The sequence below is a fragment of the Tachyglossus aculeatus genome, chromosome 7 (assembly GCF_015852505.1).
Source record: "Tachyglossus aculeatus isolate mTacAcu1 chromosome 7, mTacAcu1.pri, whole genome shotgun sequence".
Taxonomy (NCBI): Eukaryota; Metazoa; Chordata; class Mammalia; order Monotremata; family Tachyglossidae; genus Tachyglossus; species Tachyglossus aculeatus.
In genome coordinates, this window is record NC_052072.1 from 45,425,705 (window position 1) to 45,444,461 (window position 18,757).

At 47.7% G+C, this 18,757-nt stretch overlaps 1 protein-coding gene across 1 annotated transcript in view; it reads left to right on the forward strand.

The window, feature by feature from the left end:
* The first annotated feature begins 12,094 nt into the window (after positions 1-12,094).
* Positions 12,095-18,757, forward strand: part of LOC119930499 (high density lipoprotein binding protein) — a 66,369-nt gene continuing 59,706 nt past the window's right edge. The window contains exon 1 of the mRNA XM_038748870.1: positions 12,095-12,118. The gene's annotated coding sequence lies outside the window, so the exon portion shown is untranslated. The remainder of the gene's footprint in view (positions 12,119-18,757) is intronic.

Genomic DNA, 18,757 nt, shown 5'->3' on the forward strand with positions numbered 1-18,757 from the left:
TAATAAAGCTCTTCCAGACTGTGAGCCCACTGTTGGGTAGGGATCGTCTCTATATGTTGCCAACTTGTAATCAATCAATCAATCAATCGTATTTATTGAGCGCTTACTGTGTGCAGAGCACTGTACTAAGCGCTTGGGAAGTACAAGTTGGCAACATATAGAGACGGTCCCTACCCAACAGTAGGCTCGCAGTCTAAAAGTCTTGTACTTCCCAAGCTCTTAGTCCAGTGCTCTGCACAAAGTAAGCGCTCAATAAATACGATTGAATGAATGAATAAATGCTATCATTATTATTATTATTGACGCCTAGTAAGCACGTAACAAATACCATAAAAAGAAGTTTGCCCGATTGGGCATACGTTCCTTCATTTTAACAGATGAAGCAGATTTGTTGTAGGAACCAACGGCGTCTTTTCACGAATACTCTAAACGTAGCCAACAGAAATATTTTACTTTCTAGGATATACATTTCCCTCTAGTGTTCAAGTCTCGGGAAAATGGAGGGAATACATCCTTCGACTTGTTCTGGCGACTGAAGTCCGCCTGATGGGATATGCCATTCCGCCTACATCATCAACAATCGTATTCATTGAGCGCTTACTATGTGCAGAGCACTGTACTAAGCGCTTGGGAAGTACAAATTGGCAACATATAGAGACAGTCCCTACCCAACAGTGGGCCCACAGTCTAAAACAACGCGATGCCGAGGCTGTCGAGCAGGCGCGGAAATTCAGAAAGCCTCATTTCTGGCGATGCCGGGCAGATCGAATTTGTGGCTTAGTGGAAATAGCGTGGGGGTTCTCGTCCCGGCTCTGCCACAAGCCTGCGGTGTGACTTAGGGTAGCCACTTAATGGTATTTATTGAGTTCTTACTGTGTGCAGAACACTGTACTAAGCGTTGGGGCTGGCAGCCCAGAAACCAGGGTTCTAGTCCCAGCTCCGCCACAAGCCTGCGGTGTGACTTAGGGTCGCCACTTAATGGTATTTATTGAGTTCTTACTGTGTGCAGAACACTGTACTAAGCGTTTAGGAAAGTTCAGTTCAGTTAGTGGACTTGTGGGTTCCCCACAAAATGCTTACACCGAGAGAAGGAGTTCATCCCCAGTTGTCTACACCTGCTGTTTCAATCAATCAATCAATCAATCAATCGTATTTATTGAGCGCTTACTATGTGCAGAGCACTGTACTAAGCGCTTGGGAAGTACAAATTGGCAACACATAGAGACAGTCCCTACCCAACAGTGGGCTCACAGTCGAAAAGGGGGAGACAGAGAACAGAACCAAACATACCAACAAAATTAAATAAATAGGATAGAAATGTACAAGTAAAATAAATAAATAAATAAATAAATAAATAGAGTAATAAATATGTACAACCATATATATATATATACAGGTGCTGTGGGGAAGGGAAGGAGGTAAGATGGGGGGATGGAGAGGGGGACGAGGGGGAGAGTTTCCACTTCCTCTCCTCCAATTCTGTCCTTGACCCCCTCCAATCTAGGTTCTACCCCCTTCAGACTGTCGCCCCTGAGCCCCCATCCCGTTAACTTTCCCTCCATAGGGGTTAAAAGGGCAGCGTGGCTCCGTGGAAAGAGCTTTGGAGTCAGAGGTCACGGGTTCAAATCCTGGCTCCGCCAATTGCCTGCTGTGTGACCTTGGGCGAGTCACTTAACTTCTCTGTGCCTCAGTTCCTTCATCTGCAAAATGGGGGTTAAGACTGTGAGCACCCCCGTGGGATAATCTGATCACCTTGTAACCACCCCGGCGCTTAGAACAGTGCTTTGCACATAGTAAGCGCTTAATAAATGCCATTATTATTAAAGGTCACAAATGACCTCCTTCTTGCCAAACCCAATGGCCTCTGCCTCATCCTGATCATCCGCAACTAAATCCTGTCAGTTCAACCTTCACAACATTGCTCAAAATCCGCCCTGTCCTCTATCCAAACTGCTACCACGTTAATTCAGACACATCCTATCAATCAATCCGTATTTATTGAGCGCTTACTGTGTGCAGAGCACTGTACTAAGCGCTTGGGAAGTCCAAGTTGGCAACATCTAGAGACAGTCCCTAACCAACAGTGGGCTCACAGTCTAAAAGGGGGAGACAGAGAACAAAACCAAACATACTAACAATATAAAATAAATAGAATAGATATGTACAAGTAAAATAAATAAATAGAGTAATAAATATGCACAAACATATATACTCTCCTGTCCTTCCTCCTCATCATCATCATCAATCGTATTTATTGAGCACTTACTATGTGCAGAGCACTGTACTAAGCGCTTGGGAAGTACAAATTGGCAACATATAGAGACAGTCCCTACCCAACAGTGGGCTCACAGTCTAAAAGGGGGAGACAGAGAACAAAACCAAACATACTAACAAAATAAAATAAATAGAATAGATATGTGCAAATAAATAAATAAATAAATTGAGTAAAAAAATATGTACAAACATGTAATCGTTTTTATTGAGCACTTACTGTGTGCAAAGCACCGTACTAAGTGCTTGGGAGAGGAAAATACAACAGCAGATACATTCCCTGCCCGCAACAAGCTCACAGTCTAGAGGGAGAGACGGACATTAATATGCATAAATCAATCCGGAAATTACAGATATATACATATGCGCTGTGGGGATGGGAGGGAAGAGGAATGAAGGGAGGAGGAAGTCAAGGTGACGCAGAAGGGAGTGGGAGAAGATGAGGAGAATTTAGGGAAGGCGTCTTGGAGGAGATGTGCCGTCAATAAGCTTTGAAGTGGGGGAGAATGATTGTCTCTCTTAAGGAGGGAGGACATTCCAGGCCAGAGGTAGTATGTGGGCGAGGGCTCAATCAATCAATCAATCGTATTTATTGAGCGCTTACTGTGTGCAGAGCACCGTACTAAGCGCTTGGGAAGTACAAGTTGGCAACAAATAGAGATGGTCCCTACCCAACGGTGGGCTCACAGTCTAAAGTTCAGTGAGAAGGTTAGCATTAGAGGAACAAAGTGTGAGGGCTGGGTTGTAGGAGAGTAGCAAGGAGAGGTAATAATAATAATAACGATGGCATTTAACTTGTACTTCCCAAGCGCTTAGTACAGTGCTCTGCACACAGTAAGCGCTCAATAAATACGATTGATTGATTAAGTGCTTACTATGTGCAAAGCACTGTTCTAAGCGCTGGGGAGGATACAGGGTGATCAGGTTGTCCCATGTGGGGCTCACTGTCTTCATCCCCGTTTTTACAGATCATCATCAATCATCAATCGTATTTATTGAGCGCTTACTATGTGCAGAGCACTGTACTAAGCGCTTGGGAAGTACAAATTGGCAACATATAGAGACAGTCCCTACCCAACAGTGGGCTCACAGTCTAAAAGACTGTGATGAGATAACTCATACAGATGAGATAACCGAGGCACGGACAACTTCAGTGACTTGCCCAGAGTCACCCAGCTGACGGTTGGCGGAGCCGGGATTTGAACCCATGATCCCTGACTCCCAAGCCCGGGCTCTTGCCACCGAGCCACGCTAGGTGGGAGGGGACGAGGGGATCGATAACTGATCAACCTCCTTACCGACTCCCTGCCTCCTGTCTCTCCCGGCTCCAGTCCACGCTTCACTCTGCTGCCTGGGTCATTTTTCTCCCAAAACGTTCAGTCCAGGTCTCCCCACTGAAGAAGCTCCCGTGGTTGCCCGTCCCCTGCTGCCACGGACAGACTCCTTTCCCTCGGCATTAGAGAACTCAGTCACCTTGCCCTGTCGTACCTGGCTTCAAGGCTGTCCATCCCCTGGCCCCCTCCTACCTCACCTCCCTTCTCTCCTTCTCCAGCCCAGCCCGCACCCTCCGCTCCTCTGCCGTCGCTCACCTCCTCACCGTGCCTCGACCTCCCCTGTCCCGCCATCGACCCCCGGCCCACGTCCTCCCCCGGGCCTGGAATGCCCTCCCTCTCTGCCCATCCTCCAAGCTAGCTCTCTTCCTCCCTTCAAGGCCCTACTGAGAGCTCACCTCCTCCAGGAGGCCTTCCCAGACTGAGCCGCTTCCTTCCTCTCCCCCTCGTCCCCCTCTCCATCCCCCCCATCTTACCTCCTTCCCTTCCCCACAGCACCTGTATATATGTATATATGGTTGTACATATTTATTACTCTATTTTACTTGTACCTATCTATTCTATTTATTTTATGTTGTTAGTAGGTTTGGTTTTGTTCTCTGTCTCCCCCTTTTAGACTGTGAGCCCCCTGTTGGGTAGGGACTGTCTCTATATGTTGCCAATTTGTACTTCCCAAGCGCTTAGTACAGTGCTCTGCACATAGTAAGCGCTCAATAAATATGATTGATGGATTGATTGCCTAAGCCGAGGGTGAAGGAGGGTGAAGCCGAGGGTGAGGAGTTTCTGCCTGATGCGTAGGTTGATTGGTAGCCACTGGAGACTTTTGAGGCGATGTCTGCTGCGTGACCTTGGGCAAGTCACTTAACTTCTCGGAGCCTCAGTTACCTCATCTGGAAAATGGGGATCACGACTGTGATCACCTTGTATCCCCCCCCCCCAGCACTTAGAACAGTGCTTTGCACATAGTAAGCGCTTAACAGATGCCATCATTATTATTATTATTACCTTGCTGCTCTCCTGCTACAACCCAGCCCGCACACTTGGCCCCAACAATGTTAACCGAAACTCGCGGCGCCTCGATCTCGTCTCCCTCGCCGCCCACCTCTCACCCCCGTCCTGCCTCTGGCCTTTGACTGCCCTCCTTCCTCGCATCCGGCAGACAGTCGCTCTCCCCATCATCGGAGCCTTAGTGGGGACACATCAATCAATCAATCAATCAATCGTATTTATTGAGCACTTACTGTGTGCAGAGCACTGTACTAAGCGCTTGGGAAGTACAAGCTGGCAACATCTAGAGACAGTCCCTACCCAACAGCGGGCTCACAGTCTAGAAGGGGGAGACAGAGAACAAAACCAAACATACTAACAAAATAAAATAAATAGAATAGGTATGTCCAAGTAAAATAAATAAATAAATAGAGTAATAAATATGTATAAACATATATACAGGTGCTGTGGGGAAGGGATGGGCCTTCCCTGACTGAACCCTCATTTCCTCTTGGCCCTCGCACTTGGATTTAATCCCTTTAGTCATTCAGTCATATTTATTGAGCGCTTACTGTGTGCAGAGCACTGGACTAAGCGCTTGGGAAGTACAAGAGAAGCCGCCTGGCTCAGTGGAAAGAGCCCGGGCTTTGGAGTCAAGAGGTCATGGGTTCAAATCCCGGCTCCACCGGAAAGAGCCCGGGCTTTGGAGTCAGAGGTCATGGGTTCGAATCCAGACTCTGCCAAGTGTCAGCTGTGTGACTTTGGGCAAGTCACTTCACTTCTCTGGGCCTCAGTGACCTCATCTGGAAAATGGGGATGAAGACTGGGAGCCCCTTGTGGGACAACCTGATCACCTTGTAACCTCCCCAGCGCTTAGAACGGTGCTTTGCATGTAGTAAGCGCTTAATAAATGCCATTATTATTATTATTATTATTATTATTGTCAGCTGTGTGACTTTGGGCAAGTCACTTCACTTCTCTGGGCCTCAGTGACCTCATCTGGAAAATGGGGATGAAGACTGTGAGCCCCCTGTGGGACAAGCTGATCACCTTGTAACCTCCCCAGTGCTTAATAAATGCCATTATTATTATTATTTTTGTCAGCTGTGTGACTTTGGGCAAGTCACTTCACTTCTCTGGGCCTCCGTTACCACATCTGGAAAATGGGGATGAAGACTGTGAGCCCCCCGTGGGACAACCTGATCACCTTGTAACCTCCCTAGCGCTTAGAACAGCGCTCTGCACATAGTAAGCGCTTAATACATGCCATCATTATTATTGTTATTACCAATTCAGGGAGCAAGGTTCCTCGACCTGCAGAGAGTAAGGTCACAGAGAACTTGGCTTTGGGGATCAAAGCAGATCAATTAATCGTCTATAAAGTATTTAGAGAAGCAGCGTGGCTCAGTGGAAAGAGCCCGGGCTTTGGAGTCAGAGGTCATGGGTTCAAATCCCGGCTCCACCGCTTGTCAGCTGTGTGACTTTGGGCAAGTCACTTCACTTCTCTCTGGGCCTCCGTTACCTCATCTGGAAAATGGGGGTGAAGACTGTGAGCCCCCCGTGGGACAACCTGATCACCTTGTAACCTCCCTAGCGCTTAGAATAATGCTTTGCACATAGTAAGCGCTTAATAAATGCTATCATTATTATTATTTATTATTATTATTACAAGTTGGCAACATATAGAGACGGTCCCTACCCAACAACAGGCCTTTTATTCACCCCTCCAGCCCCACGGCACTTATGTACGTATCCTATATAGTAATGTCCGTCTCCCCCTCTAGACTGGAAGCTTGTTGTGGGCAGTGAACTTGTCTACCAGCTCAGTAATCCGGTACTCTCCCAAGCATTTGGGACAGTACTCTGCACACAGTAAATATGATTTATCGATTACAGTCCTACGTCTCACGCTCGACCTCCCCGAGCCTCAGTTCCTCATCCGTAAAATGGGGGTGCTGGATTCAGAGCCCCGTGCGAGCCAGCGACTGTGTCCGATTTTGTAAGCTTCAGTCTCCCTCAAAGCGTGTTTATCTTTAGATATACTAATAACCTCCCTCAAAGCGTGTTTATGTGTAGAAATACAAATAACCGACCTCCTCCAAATGGTCAAAAGTCTGAAAGCTAAGCCGGAGAGCTTTCACGGCCGACTCCGATTTCTTCGGAGCGCTGCTCTAAAACGTGAGCAAGTTCCCACTTGGGCAGAGTTTTCCATTCTTCCCCATCGAGCGCGTGCGCGTTAATAAACGAGGGATTGATGAAGGAGTCCTCCACGGAGAACAAGGGCAAGAGCGTCAGTTCTGGGGTTTCAGGTCCAAGAACCTGGCCTCTACTTGCTTCTGTTAAATACTCATCATCATCAATCGTATTTATTGAGCGCTTACTATGTGCAGAGCACCGTACTAAGCGCTTGGGAAGCACAAATTGGCAACATCTAGAGACAGTCCCTACCCAACAGTGGGCTCACAGTCTAAAAATACTCATTTTGCCGGGCACTGTACAAAGCACTAGGGTAGATACTCTATTCATTTGACTTGTACACATTTATTCTATTTATTTTATTTTGTTAATATGTTCTGTTTTGCTCCCTGTCTCCCCCTTCTAGACTGTGAGCCCACTGTTGGGTCGGGACCGTCTCTAGATGTTGCCAACTTGGACTTCCCAAGCGCTTAGTACAGTGCTCTGCACACAGTAAGCGCTCAATAAATACGATTGATGATGATGATGAAAGTGCTCATACTCTTAATCCCGATTTTACAGGCGAGGTGACGGAGGCACAGAGAAGTTAAGTGACTTGCCCAACATCACACAGCAGACCCCCGGTGGGGCAGATTTAGAACCCAGGTCCTTCCGTCTCCCAAACCCACGTTTTGATCCATTAGGCCATGCTACTTCTCTGTCTTTTTAGTGTGAGTCCAATCAGTGTAGTGCTGTCACTATATGTTGCCAACTTGGACTTTCTAAGCGCTTAGTACAGTGCTCTGCACACAGTAAGCACTCAATAAATACGATTGATGATTGATTGATTGATTGATTGCTTTTAAAACATTAGGTAAAGTCGCTCCAAATTTGAAGCTAGGTTTAGTGTATATTCAAGTTCCGAGCATTTTGCTTTTTATCAACAAGCTCAGTTGGCTTAAAATAATAATAACAATTAAAAAAAAATCTTGTAGCCGTATTGGGACGGCTGACGGTCTATAAGGATTGGGGAAAATCCTTTCAGAAATCTTGGAATAATGGATTTAAGGGAAACCAGAGCAGGGGATGAGAAGTAAAAATGAGTCCAGGTTGAATTTTGGGTGTCTGTGTCGGTGGCATCGACTTGGGCTGTGCATCCGGGACCGGGATTGTATCTGATCTGATGAATTGCCGTCTACCCCAGCGCTTAGTACAGTGCTTGACGCATAGTAAGCCCTTAAAAAATACCACCCGAAGGGTCTAAGAGTTTGCTACAGTTGAATCGGCGTGACCTTTGTAGAAGGCGATGTTTGTTTGTTTTAATGGCATTTATTAAGCGCTTACTCTGTGCAAAGCACTGTTCTAAGCGCTGGGGAGGTTACAGAGTGATCAGGTTGTCCCACGGGGGGCTCCCAGTCTTCATCCCCATTTTCCAGATGAGGGAACTGAGGCCCAGAGAAGCGAAGTGGCTTGCCCAAAGCCACCCAGCTGACAAGCGGCGGAGCCGGGATTTGAACCCATGACCTCTGACTCCAAAGCCCGGGCTCTTTCCAATGCAGGGGATGGGAAAAGGCCTTTGGATTGTTTGGAATGGAGTTAAGCGACTTGCTAAGAGGCCTCTGTGCTTAGGAAATCTGCCTTTGGGTGGGTCTAAAATGATCGGGGGCAAACTTTCCCTTGGTGGCAATAATAATAATAATAATAATAATGATTCATTCATTCATTCAGTCGTATTTATTGAACGCTTACTGTGTGCAGAGCACTGTACTAAGCGCTTGGGAAGTACAAGTTGGCAACATATAGAGACAGTCCCTACCCAACCGTGGGCTCAACGTCTCGAAGGGATAGTTGGGGTAGATGATTTCCTTGCATCTACCCCAGTGCTTAGAACAGTGGTCGGCACAGGTAAGCAATCAATCAATCAATCAATCAATCGGTCATATTTATTGAGCGCTTACTGTGTGCAGAGCACTGTACTAAGCGCTTGGGAAGTCCAAGTTGGCAACATACAGAGGCGGTCCCTACCCAACAGTGGGCTCAATGTCTCGAAGGGATAGTTGGGGTAGATGATTCCCCTGCATCTACCCCAGTGCTTAGAACAATGTTCGGCACAGGGAAGCAATCAATCAATCAGTGTCGTATTTATTGAGCGCTTACTGTGTGCAGAGCACTGTACTAAGCGCTTGGGAAGTCCAAGTTGGCAACATATAAAGACGGTCCCTACCCAACAGCAGGCTCAGCGTCTCGAAGGGATAGTTGGGGTAGATTGATTCCCCTGCATCTACCCCAGTGCTTAGAACAGTGCTCGGCACAGGGAAGCAATCAATCAATCAATCAATCAATCGTATTTATTGAGCGCTTACTGTGTTCAGAGCACTGTACTAAGCGCTTGGGAAGTCCAAGTTGGCAACATATAGAGACGGTCCCTACCCAACAGTGGGCTCATAGTCTAGAAGACTGGGCAGACTAGAAGGAAGCAGGGTGGCTTAGTGGCAAGAAGAGCCTGGGCTTGGGAGTCAGAGGTCGTGGGTTCTAATCCTGCCTCCGCCACTTCTCAGCTGTGTGACCTTGGGCAAGTCGCTCAACTTCTCTGTGCCTCAGTCGCCTCATCTGTAATGGGGATTAAGACTGTGAGCCCCACGAGGGGCAACCTGATTGCCTTGTATCCACCCCAGCGCTTAGAACAGTGCTTGGCACATAGTACATGCCTAACAAATACCATCATTATTATTATAGTAAGCGCTTAACATAATCCCATCTTTCTTCTTATTCATTCATTCAGTAATGTTTATTGAGCGGTTACTGTGTGCTGGGCATTGTACTGGGCGCTTGGAAAGTATGATTCAGCTGTAAAGTGAGAGTAAAGGGTGTGGGCCCTAGTCCGTGCTGCCCAGGTGATGATGATGATGATGATATTTAAGCGCTTACTACGTACCAAGCACCCTTCTAAGCGCTGGGGTAGATACAAGGTAATCAGGTTGTCCCACGTGGGGCTCACAGTCTTAATCCCCATTTTACAGATGAGGTCACTGAGGCCCAGAGAAGCGAAGCGACTTGCCCAAAGTCACTCAGTAGACGAGTGGTGGAGCTGGGATCATGCTAATTCATTCAATCGTATTTATTGAGCGCTTACTGTGTGCAGAGCACTGTAATGATGGTATCTTTTTAGACTGTGAGCCCACTGTTGGGTAGGGACTGTCTCTATATGTTGCCAGCTTGTACTTCCCCAGCGCTTAGTACAGTGCTCTGCACACAGTAAGCGCTCAATAAATATGATTGATGATCTGTTAAGCGCTTTCTCTATGCCAAGCACCGTTTTAAAGCGCTGGGGCAGAGACAAGGCGATCAGGTTGTCCCCCGTGGGGCTCCCAGTCTTCATCCCCACTTTCCAGATGAGGTCACTGAGGCCCAGAGAAGTGAAGTGACTTGCCCGGAGTCACCCAGCTGAGAAGTTATGTTGCCGACTTGTACTTCCCAAGCGCTTAGTCCAGTGCTCTGCACACAGTAAGCGCTCAATAATTATGATTGAGTGAATGAAAGTGGTGGAGTGGGGATTAGAACCCAAGATCACAGGCTTTGGAGTCAGAGGTCATGGGTTCAAATCCTGGCTCTGCCAGTTGTCAGCTGTGTGACTTGGGCAAGCCACTTAACTTCTCTGGGCCTCAGTGACCTCATCTGTAAAATGGGGATTAGGACTGTGAGCCCCCCGTGGGACAACCCGATCACCTTGTAACCTCCCCAGTGCTTAGAACAGTGTTCTGCACATGGTAAGCGCTTAACAAATGCCATCATCATTATTATTATTATTATTGTCAGCTGTGTGACTTGGGCAAGTCACCTCACTTCGCTGGGCCTCAGTGACCTCATCTGCAAAATGGGGATTAAGAATGTGGGACAACCTGATCACCTTGTCACCTCCCCAGCACTTAGAACAGTGCTCTGCACATAGTAAGTGCTTAATTAATGCCATCATTATTATTATTAATTGTCAGCTGTGTGACTTGGGCAAGTCATTTCACTTCTCTGGGCCTCAGTTCCCTTATCTGTAAACTGGGGATTGAGACTGTGGGACTACTTGATCACCTTGTATACCCCCAGTGCTCAGAACAGTGCTCTGCACATAGTAAGCGCTTAATAAATGCCATCATTATTATCATTGTTAATTGTCAGCTGTGTGACTTGGGCAAGTCACTTCACTTCTCTGGGCCTCAGTTCCCTCATCTGTAAAATGGGGATTGAGACTGTGGGACAACCTGATCACCTTGTCACCTCTCCAGCGCTTAGAACAGTGCTCTGCACATAGTAAGCGCTTAACAAATGCCACCATCATTATTATTACTGTTAATTGTCAACTGTGTCTCTTCTCTGGGCCTCAGTTCCCTCATCCGTAAAATGGGGATTGAGACTGTGGGACAACTCGGTCACCTTGTATCCCCCCCAGCGCTTGGAACAGTGCCCTGCACATAGTAAGCGCTTAATAAATGCCATCATTATTATTGTTATTATTATTAATTGTCAGCCGTGTGGCTTGGGCAAGTCACTTCACTTCTCTGGGCCTCAGTTCCCTCATCCGTAAAATGGGGATTGAGACTGTGGGACAACTCGGTCACCTTGTATCCCCCCCCCCAGCGCTTAGAACAGTGCCCTGCACATAGTAAGCGCTTAATAAATGCCATCATCATTATCATTATTATTAATTGTCAGCCGTGTGACTGGGGCAAGTCACTTCACTTCTCTGGGCCTCAGTTCCCTCATCTGTAAAATGGGGATTGAGACTGTGGGCCAACTCGATCACCCTGTATACCCCCTCCCCAGCGCTCAGAACAGTGCTCTGCACATAGTAAGCGCTTAATAAATGCCATCATTATTATTATTAATTGTCAGCCGTGTGACTTGGGCAAGTCACTTCACTTCTCTGGGCCTCAGTTCCCTCATCTGTACAATGGGGATTGAGACTGTGGGACAACTCGCTCACCTTGCATCCCCCCTCCCCAGCGCTTAGAACAGTGGTCTGCACATACCAAGCGCTTAACAAATGCTATTATTGTTATTATTATTATTATTATTATTATTATTATTATTATTATCATTGTTCAGTGCCCCCGGGCTGAGGTAAGGGGGAGGTTGGGGGTGCGATTCCGGGTCGGTGCTGCGGGGGGCGCCGTTGGTCCGCCCTGCCCGGGGCGTGTGGCGTCGGGGCGGGCGGCGTGACGTGTCGTGCGGCGATTGGCTGTCCGCCCCCGTAGAAAGCCCCGCGGGGGGGCGCCGGGGGGGGCCGCACTCTCTCCGAGCGCCGTGCGGGGCAGCGCCAGCGGGCCGAGCCGGGCGAGGACCCCCCACCCCCCCCCGACACGGTGAGGGAGGGCGCCCCCCGGCGGCCGGGGGCGGGACGGGCAGGGCAGGGCAGGGGACCCCCGGCTGCTCCCCCGGCGGACGCTCCCCCCCGCCCCCCAGCCCCCCGCTGCCCCCAAGTTGGGCGGGCCGGAGCCCCAGCTGCCGACGTGGCCGGAGGGAGGCCGGCCGGCCGGCCGGCTGGGCCGAAGGGGGCTGTTTCCTGGGGGCGGCTCCCCTCCCTCCCTCCCTCCCTCCGCCCGGGGGGGAAGGGGAAAGCGGCCCGGCCCGGTCCGGCCCGGGGGCGGGCGGGCGGGCGGGGCGGGGGGGGGGAGGGCGCGCCGAGGGGAACAGCGCTACGTGTCACTACTGCGCATGTGCCCACAGCCCCGCCGCGCCCAACTCCCAACTTTGCCTGCAACTTCCCTCCCGGACCGGCACTCATTCATTCATTCGTTCGCTCAGTCATTCATTCACTCTCTCCTTATTCATTCACTCATTCACTCTCTTATTCATTCATTCACTCTCTTATTCATTCATTCACTCTGTCCTTCATTCGTTCACTCTTTCCTTCATTCTTTTACTCACTCCTTCATTCGTTCACTCTCTCATTCACTCGTTCACTCCCTCCTTCACTCGTTCACTCATTCCTTCAATCTTTCACTTGTTCACTCACTCCTTCACTCGTTCACTCGCTCCTTCACTTGTTCACTCCTTCACTCGTTCACTCATTCCTTCAATCTTTCATTCATTCATTCACTCCACTCATTCACTCATTCCTTCAATCTTTCATTCATTCATTCACTCCTTCACTTGTTCACTCACTCCTTCACTTGTTCACTCACTCCTTCACTCGTTCACTCCTTCACTCGTTCCCTCACTCCTTCACTCGTTCCCTCACTCCTTCACTCGTTCACTCTCTCCTTCACTCGTTCCCTCACTCCTTCACTCGTTCACTCTCTCCTTCACTCGTTCCCTCACTCTTTCACTCGTTCCCTCACTCCTTCACTCGTTCACTCTCTCCCTCACTCGTTCCCTCACTCTTTCACTCATTCCCTCACTCTTTCACTCGTTCCCTCACTCTTTCACTCGTTCCCTCACTCTTTCACTCGTTCCCTCACTCTTTCACTCGTTCCCTCACTTTCACTCATTCCCTCCCTCTTTCACTTGTTCCCTCCCTCTTTCACTTGTTCCCTCCCTCTTTCACTCGTTCCCTCACTCTTTCACTCGTTCCCTCACTCCTTCACTCATTCCCTCACTCCTTCACTCATTCCCTCACTCCTTCACTCGTTCACTCACTCCTTCACACATTCACTCATTCCTTCAATCTTTCATTCATTCATTCACTCATTCACTCCTTCACTCATTCACTCACTCCTTCACTCGTTCACTCACTCCTTCACTCATTCACTCACTCCTCGTTCACTCACTCCTCGTTCACTCCTTCATTCGTTCACTCCTTCATTCACTCACTCCTTCATTCGTTCACTCACTCATTCATTCACTCCCTCTTTCATTCGTTCACTCACTCCTTCACACATTCACTCATTCCTTCAATCATTCATTCATTCATTCATTCTCATTCATTCGTTCACACTCATTCATTCATTCACTCATTCATTCATTCACTCATTCAGTCGTTCATTCTCTCATTCAGTCGTTCATTCTCTCATTCAGTCGTTCATTCTCATTGTCGTTCACTCTCTCGTTCAGTCGTTCATCTCTCGTTCAGTCGTTCATCTCTCATTCGTTCACTCTCTCGTTCGTTCACTCTCATTCATTCATTCCTTCAAAGCCCTACTGAGAGCTCACCTCCTCCAGGAGGCCTTCCCTGACTGAGCCCCCTCCTTATTTTATCTTGTTAATATGGTTTGTTTTGTTCTCCGTCTCCCACTTCTAGACTGTGAGCCCGCTGTTGGGTAGGGACCGTCTCTAGATGTTGCCAACTTGGACTTCCCAAGCACTTAGTACAGTGCTCTGCACACAGTAAGTGCTCAATAAATACGATTGGATGAATGAGTTGTCACACTCATTCATTCATTTACTCTCTCATTCATTTGTTCACTCATTCATTCGGTCCTTCAAAGCCCTGCTGAGAGCTCACCTCCTCCAGGAGGCCTTCCCTGACTGAACCCCTTCCTTATTTTATCTTGTTAATATGTTTTGTTGTCCGTCTCCCCCTTCTAGACTGTGAACCCGCTGTTGGGTAGGGACCGTCTCTATATAGTACAGTGCTCTGCACACCGTGAGCGCTCAATAAGTACAATTGAATGAATGAATGAATTCAGTCACTCATTCATTCATTCACTCTCATTCATTCACTCATTCAGTCACTCATTCATTCAGTCACTCATTCATTCAGTCACTCTGTCATTCATTCAGTCACTCTGTCATTCATTCAGTCACTGTCATTCATTCCGTCACTCATTCATTCAGTCAGTCACTCTGTCATTCATTCAGTCACTCTCATTCATTCACTCTGTCATTCATTGTCACTCTGTCATTCATTCAGTCACTCTGTCATTCAGTTCCCTCATCTGTAAAATGGATGTTAAGACTGTGAGCCCCACGTGGGACAACCTGATCACCTTGTAACCTCCCAAGCGCTTAGAACAGTTCCCGGCACGTAGTAACTGCTTAATACATGCCATTCTTATTCTAATTGCTATAAATACCATTGATTAATTGATTGATTTTGGGCAACTACTGCTCTGAAAAGAGGAAAGTCCCCATGCTTAGATACCTAGCATATGCATATCCAGAAAACTGGGTTACCAACTTTTTGGTTGTGATAAACATTTAGAGGGGTGTGCTATCTATATTCAAATCACTATGTATATATGTTTGTGCATATTTATGACTATTTATTTTACTTGTACATATTTATTCCACTGATTTTATTTTGTTAATATGTTTTGTTTTGTTGTGTCTCCCGCTTCTAGACTGTGAGCCCACTGTTGGGTAGGGACCGTCTCTATCTGTTGCCAACTTCTACTTCCCAAGCACTTAGTACAGAGCTCTGCACACAGTAAGCACTCAATAAATATGATTGAATGAATGAATGATTTCCCATTTTACAGATAGTGATGATGGCATTTATTGAGCACTTTACTATGTGCCAAGCACTGGGGTGGATACAAGGTGATCAGGTGGTCCCACGTGGGGCTCACAGTCTAAATCCCCATTTTACAGATGAGGGAACTGAGGCCCAGAGAAGTGAAGTGACTTGCCCAAGGTCGCACAGCAGACATGTGGCAGATCTGGGATTCGAACCCATGACCTCGGACTCCAAAGCCCGGGCTCTTTCCACTGAGCCATGTTCATTCATTCATTCAGTCGTATTGAGCGCTTACTGTGTGCGGAGCACTGCACTAAGCGCTCGGGAAGGACAAGTTGGGTGTTATTCAATGCCCACTCGTATTGAAGAATAATCATAATGGTAATGTTGGTGTTTAAGTGCCTCCTATAATAATAATAATACTGGCATTTGTTAATAATTATAATAATGATGACATTTATTAAGCGCTTACTATGTGTAAAGCACTGTTCTAAGCACTGGGTTGGATAGAAGGTAATCAGGTTGTCCCACATGGGACTCACAGTCTTAATCCCCATTTTACAGATGAGGTAACTGAGGCACAGAGAAGTGAAGTGACTTAATGGCATTTATTAAGCGCTTACTCTGTGCAAAGCACTGTTCTAAGCACTGGGGAGATTACAAGGTGATCAGGTTGTCCCACGTGGGGCCCACAGTCTTCATCCCCATTTTCCAGATCAGGTCACTGAGGGCCAGAGAAGTGAAGTGACTTGTCCAAAGTCACACAGCTGATAAGTGATGGAGCCGGGATTAGAACCCATGACCCCCGACTCCAAAGTCCGGGTTCTTTCCACTGAGCCACGCTGCTTCCCATCATCATCATCATTTGTTAAGCGTTTACTCTTTGAAAAGCACTGTTCTAAGCGCTGTGGAGGTTACAATAATAATAATGATGGTATTTGTTAAGCGCTTACTCTGTGCAAAGCACTGTTCTAAGTGCCGGGGATGTTACAATAATAATGATAATAATGGTATTTAAGCACTTACTCTGTACAAAGCGCTGTTCTAAGCATTGGGGAGGTGGTAATAATAATAATAATAATAATAATGACGGTATTTGTTAAGCGCTTACTCTGTGCAAAGCACTGTTCTAAGCGCCGGGGCATTTACAATAATAATGATAATAATGATGGTATTTGCTGAGCACTTACTCTGTGCAAGGCACTGTTCTAAGTGCTGGGGAGGTTACAATAATAATGATAATAATGATGGTATTTGCTAAGCAGTTTGTGCAAGGCACTGTTCTAAGCGCTGGGGAGGTTACAATAATAATAGTAATAATGATGGTATTTATTAAGCGCTTACTTTGTGCAAGGCACTGTTCTAAGTGCCGGGGAGGTTATAATAATAATAATGATGACATTTATTAAGCGGTTGCTATGCGCAAAGCACTGTTCTAAGCACTGGGGAGGTTACAAGACGATCAGGTTGTCCCCTGAGGGACTCCCAGTCATCCCCATTTTCCAGATGAGAGAACTGAGGCCCAGAGAAGTGAAGTGACTTGCCCAAAGTCACACAGCTGACAAGTGGCGGAGCTGGGATTTGAACCCATGACTGCCGACTCCAAAGCCTGGGTTTTTTCCATTGAGCCGTGCTGCTTCTCTGCTCTGTGCAGAGAGCCTGGGCTGGGGAGTTAGAGGTCGTGGGTTCGAATCCCGACTCCACCACTTGTCATCTGGGCGACTTTGGGCTAGGCACTTCACTTCTCTGGGCCTCAGTTCCCTCACCTGTCAAATGGGGATGAAGACTGCCTGGTCTGCTGTGTGACTTTGGGCAAGTTGCTTTACTTCCCTGGGCCTCGGTTACCTCATCTGGAAAATGGGGATTGAGACTGGTCTGCTGTGTGACTTTGGGCAAGTCGCTGCACTTCTCTGGGCCTCGGTTACCTCATCTGGAAAATGGGGATTGAGACTGTCTGGTCTGGTATGTGACTTTGGGCAAGTCGCTTCACTTCTCTGGGCCTCAGTTCCCTCATCTGGAAAATGGGGATTGAGACTATCTGGTCTGCTGTGTGACTTTAGGCAAGTCCACTTCTCTGGGCTTCAGTTCCCTCATCTGGAAAATGGGGATTAAAACATGCGAGCCCCATGTGGGACAACCCGATCACCTTGTATCCCTCCCAGCGCTTAGAACAGTGCTTGGCACGTAGTAAGCGCTTAACAAATACCAACATTATTATCATTGCTGTTGTCAGCTGGGTGACTTTGAGTAAGTCACTTCACTTCTCTGGGCCTCAGTGACCTCATCTGGAAAATGGGGATTAAAAAATGCGAGCCCCACAGGGGACAACACGATGACCTTGTATCCCCCCCAGCGCTTAGAACAGTGCTTGGCACATAGTAAGCGCTTAACAAATACCGACATTATTATTATTACTTTTGTCTGTTGGGTGACTTTGGGTAAGTCACTTCACTTCTCTGGGCCTCAGTGTGGGCCTCGGTTCCTAGACTTTGAGCCCGTGGTGGGGTAGGGATCATCTCTATCTGTTGCCGACTTGTCCTTCCCAAGCGCTTAGTACAGTGCTCTGTGCACAGTAAGTGCTCAATAAATACGGTTGAATAATAATGATGGTATTTAAGTGCTTATTATATGCAAAGCACTGTTCTAAGTGCTGGGTGGGGGGGGAATACAAGGTGATCAAGTTGTCCCATGTGGGGCTCACAGTCTTAATCCCCATTTTACAGATGAGGTAACTGAGGCACAGGGAAGTGAAGTGACTTGCCCATGGTCACACAGCTAAGTGGTGGAGAGGGGATTCGAACCCACGACTTCTAACTCCTAAGCCCGGGCTCTTTCCACTGAGCCACGCTGCTTCTCTGAATGAATGAATGAATCTGGAAAATGGGGATGAAGACTGTGAGCCCCCCTTGTATCCTTCCTCCCCTTCAGTGCTTAGAACAGTGCTTGGCACATAGTAAGCGCTTGCCCAAAGTCACCCAGCAGACAATAATAATAATAATAATAATAATAATAATGATGGCATTTATTAAGCGCTTACTATGTGCATAATGTTGCCAACTTGTACTTCCCAAGCGCTTAGTACAGTCCTCTTCACACAGTAAGCACTCAATAAATACGATTGAATGAATGAATAATGGCTTTTGTTAAGTCACTTAACTTCTCTGGGCCTCAGTGACCTCATCTGGAAAATGGGGATGAGGACTGTGAGCCCCCTCCATGGGACAACCCGATCACCTTGTAACCTCCCCAGCGCTTAGAGCAGTGCTTGGTACATAGTAAGTGCTTAATAAATGCCATTATTGTTGTTGTTATTATGTGCCAAGCACTGTTCTAAACACTGAGGGAGATCCAAGGTCATCGGGTTGTCCCCCGTGGGGCTCACAGCCTTCACGCCCATTTTACAGATGAGGGGGACTGAGGCCCAGAGAAGGGACTCGCCCAAGGTCACCCAGCCGAGAAGTGGCGGAGCCGGGATTAGGACCCATGACCTCCGACTCCCACGCCCGGGGTCCTTTCCAGTAAGCCACGCTGCTAGTTATTCATTCAGTCGTATTTACTGAGCGCTTCCTGTGCGCAGAGCACTGTGCTAAGCGCTTGGGAGAGT